At 46.4% G+C, this 7,243-nt stretch overlaps 1 long non-coding RNA gene across 1 annotated transcript in view; it reads right to left on the bottom strand.

Moving 5' to 3' along the window:
• Nucleotides 1-7,017, bottom strand: part of LOC116071719 — a 36,874-nt gene extending 29,857 nt beyond the window's left edge. The window contains exon 1 of the long non-coding RNA XR_004111100.1: nucleotides 6,923-7,017. This is a non-coding gene — a long non-coding RNA (uncharacterized LOC116071719). The remainder of the gene's footprint in view (nucleotides 1-6,922) is intronic.
• Nucleotides 7,018-7,243: the final 226 nt, after the last annotated feature.

Here is a 7,243-nt window from a genome sequence, read left to right as displayed (position 1 = left end):
TGAAGGAAGAGAGGGAAGGTGGGAGGGAAAGGAGGAAAAGAAGAGAAAGAGGGAGTAGAAGGAAGGAGGGAGGGAGGCAGGCACCAATACACCTTTCTCACCTGTTTTACCCTGAGTTATTTTTGACTGCTATCATTCAGAGGATATGACCTGCCTTTTCTGGTTGGAGTTAAAGGCGTATAACAGGGGCTGCTGGAGCCATAGCTCAGTGAGTAAGTAGCCACTATACATACATGAAAGCCTGAGTTTGAATCCCCACAACCCAGGGAAAAGTCAGGCATGATAGCAAGCATCCATAACCCCAGTGCTCCTGCAGTGAGATGGGAGGTGGAGGCTGGAGCATGCCCTGGACACCAGAAAGCTCATAGACCAAGCTAACCTGGTACCTGCAGCAAACAAGAAAAGGCCTGCCTGCCTCAGACAGGGCGGAAGGTGGGCAGGATGCTCTCAGTTGTCCTCAGTTGACAAAAAAAATGGAGAAGAGACTGAGAGAAAGAAGGTCCCGTGACTGGCCCAACCTGAGATCCATCTCAAGGGGAGGCTCCAAGGCCTGACACTATTTCTGATGCTATGGTATGCTTATAGACAAGAGCCTAGCATGGCTGCCCTCTGAGAGGCCCAACAAGCAGCTGACTGAGACAGAGACAGGTACTTACGCCCAACCATTGGACTGAAGTCAGGGAACCCTGTGGTTAAGTTAGGGAAAGGCTGGAAGAAGCTGAGGAAGAGGGCGACCCCATAGGAAGACCAGCGGTCTCAACTAACCCAAACCCCTGAGATCGCTCAGACACTGAGCCACCAACCGGGCAGCTTACACGAGCTGGTGCAAGGCCCCCGACCATATATACAGCAGAGGACTGCCTGGTCTGCCCTCAGTGAGAGAAGACCTGCCTAACTTGAGGCCCCAGGGAGTCGCAAGGCCTAGAGGTGGGGGAATCCTCTTAGAGACAGTGGGGGAGGAGGAATGGGATGAGGGACTGTGGGAGGACAGGAAGTAACAACTGGACTGTTAAAACAAAAGTAATAAAATAAGTAAATAAATAAATAAATAGCACATTGATTAGATTTAAACAGCTTTCTTGATATTTCCCCCCCCTTTATTATTTATTCTCCAAAACTGTTAATACTAATACCATGCTGAAATTAGTCTAACTTCTTAGGCAGCCATAATTAAATTATTTGGGGAAAAGAGCATGATGCTTGGTTCTGTTTTTAACATTTCCCAGTTTCTCACCTCTTTTTAATTCACTCCATTTTGTGCCTTAATCAAGAGAGGGGAGGAGGGGGCTGGGTGCCTGTACCACATGGGCAGCCTCTGGGTTTCTCTCATTAAGAAACCCTCAGCATTTTTCTACAACTTCCTCTGACCCAAGAATCAGCCTCAGCAAATCTCTGCTCTGACATCATCCCCTCCCCAGAGCATGGTTTGTGTGTACCTCACAGATCAGTGCCTGCGTCCTGGATGGGGTGCTAAGCGCCAGCCCATGGTTTTCACGCTCTGGGCCATGAGCCACCACTGCATCCTAAAACTAATGCACTGGGTAATGGCCAGAATGTTTTTAATGTGAAATAGAACTGGACAGAAAACACCACAGCATATCACACATACTAAGTACTGTTTCGTAAAACATTTGTTGAAGTTGTATGTGCCTCTGTGTGGATGCTAAGAAGTAATGGAGATAATCTCTTTCTGATAGATTGTAGGTTTTTAGAAGGAAACTGGCTGCTTGGTAAGGCTGAGCTGAACTGAGAAACGGGCACTCAAACTCCTGCAAATGAATAGACCTCACTCTGTTGGCTCCAGTCTCTGCCCTGAGCCACGATTTCTCCTTCACGGAACTGAGGAACAAGAGACTGAATTCAACACCATCTTTGCTTGTTTTGAGAAATCCTTCCATACAAAGAAAATCTTGGGGGGGGGGGCGGTGGCGGTTTGTTGTTGTTGTTGTTGTTGTTGTTGTTGTTGTTGGGATTTTTTGGTTTTGGTTTTTTTTTTTCCCTATATTATTCTTATCTGCATAGACCGGCTCTGCATTCCATCTGATCCAAATGATATATCATAAAAATATCACTTTCATTATTTCTGTTCACATACAGTCACAATTAAGACAGAGACTACTTGGAAATGTTGATTTTTATGTCATCTCATACAACTCAGTTGGTAAGGGGCTTGCCTAGCATACACCAAGTCCCGGGTTTGATCCCCAGTATCATGGAAATGGGCATAGTGGTGCACACCTGTAATCCTAAGACCTGGGAGGTAGTAGCATCAGGAGGATCACAAGTTCGAGGTCATCCTTGGCTACAAAGCAAGTTCAAGATCAGTCTAAGCTACAAGAAACTCTATACCATCACCACCCACAAAGGACGTTGGCTGCAATGCAGATCCAAATCCTGTCACTGCTTATTGTCTTCCACGGAGCTAGTGTCTGTATTGACTACAAGTTATGCTTTTCTGTTGCTCAACATCTTATCTATCCCAACACAGATTTCCTCAGACTCTACAGCCCCCCACCTCCCCACCCCTGCTCACTGCTCCAACCCAGCTGGAAAGCAGCTCAATGGAAGTCTTACCTGGCCATGCTAGTGCCTTCTTGTGGGGTATCACCCATGTTGACTCGCTGCACTCAGCTCAGACATGCGCACAGCGGTAGAAATAGAGAGGTCCAAAAGCTTGGCCACCAGATTGTTCATTTTAGATACAACCTCAGAAACTGCAGAGGGTTCTCTACTGTTTTTTTCAATGCCATGCCAGGTATTTGAACCCTAATTCTTTTTTTTTTTTTTTTTTTTTTTTTTTTGGTCTATCTATCTTATGAAGACATCCAAGAGCAAATCGTACACATAGGATGGACCACCATAATCACACAATGTTTCCTCCTCAGGACTTCTCCCACTGGTATTAGAAACATTGGGAAAGGGCTAGCAAGATGGCTCCATTCAGTAGAGGGTTTACCTTGCAACCAGTTTGATTCCAAAAATCCATATTAGAAAAAAAAAAAATCAGGCATGGAGACACAGGTTCCTAATCCCAGAACTGAAGAGGGAGAACCATAGGAACCATAGAGAGCTCTGGAGCACCTTGGCCAATCAGTGTAGCCCCGCTTGGCAAGCTCCAAGTGAATGAGATACCCTGGGTCAAAAAAATAAAAAGCAGATGGTGCCAAAGGATTGACATCAAAGGCCTGTGCAGACACGCACACACACACACACACACACAGGACACACACACATGAATATCACAAATGGATACACATGTACATGCACACATAAAACAAATGAATAAACCAGGCAGTGGTGGCCCACTCCTTTAATCCCAGCACTTGGGAGGCAGAGGCAGGTGGATTTCTGAGTTTGAGGCCAGCCTGGTCTACAGAGTGAGTTCCAGGACAGCCAGGGTTACACAGAGAAACCCTGTCTCGAAAAAAAAAAAAAAAAATGAATAGGAAAACTATTTAAAGGAAGGTGTGTTGGTTTGTATGAGCTTTGCCCTGGGAGTGGCACTCTTGGGACATGTGGCCTTGTTGGAGTAGGCGTGTCACTGTGGGCATGGGCTTTAAGACCCTTATCCTAGCTGCCTGGAAGCCAGTATTCTGCTAGTAGCCTTCAGATGAAGATGTAGAACTCTCAGCTCCTCCTGCACCATGCCTGCCTGGATGCTGCCATGTTCCCACCTTGATGATAATGGACTGAACCTCTGAACCTGTAAGCCAGCCCCAATTAAATGTTCTCCTTATAAGTGTTGCCTTGGTCACGGTGCCTGCGCACGGCAGTAAACCCTGACTGAGACAGAAGACATTGTGTCTTCCCTGTTATTATTTTCTTTCCTACTTTTTTTTTTTTAGAAACAGGAGATTTATCACACAGAAACTTCGGAGAACAGGTTGAAATTTTCTGATTTCAACTGACAGTTATAGAATTTTTTTTCTCAAGTAGTAAACATGCGATCTTCACTCTGTGTGGCCTTGGTGTGGTTGACTTTTCACATGATTTTGCAGATCTGACAAAAACAGGTCAATAAGGATGAAAGTATCTGGTCCCTTCCCATTCCAGGGATTTAAGAAAACCCAAAAATCTCACCTAAAATCCAACTGTGGCCCACATCAGAGTAAAGCTGCTTCCCCCATGACACTGATACACGTTGAAAACCTGCACAAAAATAAACCTAAGCCTTCATTTGGGAAACCGAGTCCTACGTATGCTTAAACTAGAAGGTAGATTTCTTTTTTTTAAGATTGATTGATTGATTGAGTCATTGATTGATTAATTGATGTGAGTACACTGTAGCTGTACAGATGGTTGTGAGCCTTCATGTGGTTGTTGGGAATTATGGTTTGTGGATTTTGTTTGTTTGTTTGTTTTGGTTTGTTTTTTTGTTTGTTTGTTTGGTTGGTTGGTTGGTTTTTTTGGACCTCTGCTTGCTCCAGTCAACCCCGCTCTCTCTGGTCAGCCCCACTTGCTCCGGTCAACTCTGCTCACTCAGTCCCTGCTTGCTCAGCCCATACATTTATTTATTATTATACATTAAGTACACTGTAGCTGACTTCAGACACACCAGAAGAGGGCATCAGATCTCATTACGGGTGGTTGTGAGCCACCATGTGGTTGCTGGGACTTAAACTCAGGACCTTCGGAAGAGAAGTCAGTGCTCTTACTCACTGAGCCATCTCACCAGTCCGAAAGTAGATTTCTTTAATCATATGGTATTAAATAATGTCATGACTCCTCTGACCCCGCCTTAGGGGGCTACATAGGTCAAGCAAACTCCTTTTGTGTAAATGCAAAATCTGTACTCATAGCTAAAGACAGACTGGGCTCTACTGCACACCCTCACTTGCTAGTCAGTTGGCAAGGATGCCAGGGTCCTCACTTCCCCTACTCCTCCAGAGTTTCAGAAGTGTGTTAATGCTGTTCACTTTAATAAACTACTCCAAGCCCCACAGGTTCCCCTCCTGACCAGAGGAAACTCCTCAACATACCCAAGAGTGCCACCCCAGGTGATACCTCTCTGTCCCCTGAGGGGTGCCTCTCTGTGTCCTGGGGCTCTGAGTTTCCGATCAAAATGCCTCAGTTGCTCTGCGATAGCCCAGTGTTGCCTTCCACTTGAAAGTTTCAGTCACTCTGACTACCTTGGCCAACTAGGACTTAACCAAATATGACTGATATTATTGGTCAGTAAGTTCAACCAAGCCCTACCAAGCCCCTTGGCAGCAGACATGCCTCCTGACTAGAATTCTGAATAACAACTTTCCCTGATACAGATCGAAAGAGGATTCTGACCCAAGGGCCAAGGAGATGCTCAGGTGGAGATGGCAAAGCATTTGCCACACAAGCATGAGGACCTATACTCAATCCCCAGAACCCACACCGGAAAGTCAGGTACAGCAGGGCACAGCTGCAATGCCAGCAGTGGGAGAGGCAAGGAGGGGAGGTCCTCTGGAGTCCACTGACCAGCCAAGTCCAGGGGAGGTCCTCTGGAGTCCACTGACCAGCCAAGTCCAGGGGAGGTCCTCTGGAGTCCACTGACCAGCCAAGTCCAGCTACCGCAACGAGCTTTCTGTTTAGTGAGAGACCCTGCTTCAAAACTTAAGGAGAGCAACTGAAGAAGAAGACACCTGGTGTTAACCTCTGACCTCTACGCACACAGACTCTCATTGGATGTTTCTGGGGCATCAGTATCCCTAACCATCCGCCTCAGGAGAATGATGGCTTCAGTTGCCATAGCCAAGGGATTCCACGGACCACATATTTCAGGGAACTATCATCCCCGAAGTACTGGCTGTGCTCTGACCTCACCCTCAACAGCCTGGGCCGTTTTCTCTGTTAAAAATACCCCAGAACCGTCTGGGTTTCTGAAACAGCAGCACGGCTGTAGCCAACATTGATGTCATAGAAGCAGCCAACAAAGCAGGCGACACGGATTCCAGTCCAGCAACCCAGCTAACTAGAGGAGCCTTCTGCCTCCCGAGGGATTCGGGGACATGCTCACAGGCCTTGGGGGAGCCACCCAACTACTTTGCAACAACAGAGGCCACCCTACCAAGTGCGTGTCTGCTTCTCTCTACGATCACACGACGTGTGCAGGAAAGCCAGCAACACCCCCTCTCTTAAAGACGGGACTTACCCAGCACCCACTGGATTTCCATGGCCCCAATCCTTCCCCCCGCGCCGCCCCCCCCCCCCGGCAGTAATGCACAGAGGATTGAGTCTCCCAGCAGACGCGTGGACTTTCCCCATCTTTGGCTTTGCTTTCCCCCTGAACTGATCACCACTATTTGAATAATTACCCTAGCTAATCACCACAAACAAACAAGCTTCCTTTCCCTAAGGATGGATGTGCTCTCTCTCTCTCTTTCTTTCTCTCTCTCTCTCTCTCTCTCTCTCTCTCTCTCTCTCTCTCTCATCCCTGGTTTTAATGTGATTCACCTTCATCCAAATAAATATTATTTCTTAATGCCTGGCAAGTTCCGACTTTCCTCAAAATTTATATATTACTTTTCCATTATCTCAGGGCAGCAATAATAATAACAATAACGGTTATAGCATCTTCCTTCTAGAAGAATCCTGGCCACTCCTTACATTTCCCTGGTTTAGAATTCTCTGATGGGCTTTTCTTTTCCCCCTTCATTGTCCTCCTTCTCCTTAGTGGAAAATGTTACTTCTAACTGCTGGATTTAATTTAATTTAATTTAATTACAGCATTTTCCACACATGCCCACGGGCTCTTGGTAATAGTTGCATTTTTAATAAATCTAATATATAATAATGACTTTGTTTTTAATTTTCCACTGAGAGTTGGATCCTGAGCTGAATACAAAGCTCCAGACAGGGGCGTCTGGTTCACTCCATACGATTGGGTTTCAGAAAACCAACGGGTTGCTAATTGGGAAATGGTTAGACCCAGCCCTCTGTCCCTACACACCTGTGTTTAATGTCCTCAGCCAGCATCCCATGGGGCATGAAATGACCAGTTGTTTGGGTCAGAAGGATCAAGGCAGTTGTGAAGGCTCCTAGGGCTAGACCCTGAGAGTAAAAGAAAGGCGTTGGATGGTCGGTAGCCAGCACTGTTACACAAAGAGACTCTGTGACAACACTCCTTGGTCATGATGCGGTACCCAGTGACCCTCCAACCTTTAGCAACAGGTCAGTGGACCAACTCTGAGCTGCAATTACAGGCCAGCCAGGAGCTGGATCTTAATGACTGCTCTCTTTCTTTTGCAAAAACCATTGTCAATGTTCCTTG

Source organism: Mastomys coucha, unplaced genomic scaffold, assembly GCF_008632895.1.
Source record: "Mastomys coucha isolate ucsf_1 unplaced genomic scaffold, UCSF_Mcou_1 pScaffold1, whole genome shotgun sequence".
Taxonomy (NCBI): domain Eukaryota; kingdom Metazoa; phylum Chordata; class Mammalia; order Rodentia; family Muridae; genus Mastomys; species Mastomys coucha.
Note: the sequence above shows the minus strand (reverse complement) of the source record. Positions and strands in the feature narration are given on the sequence as shown.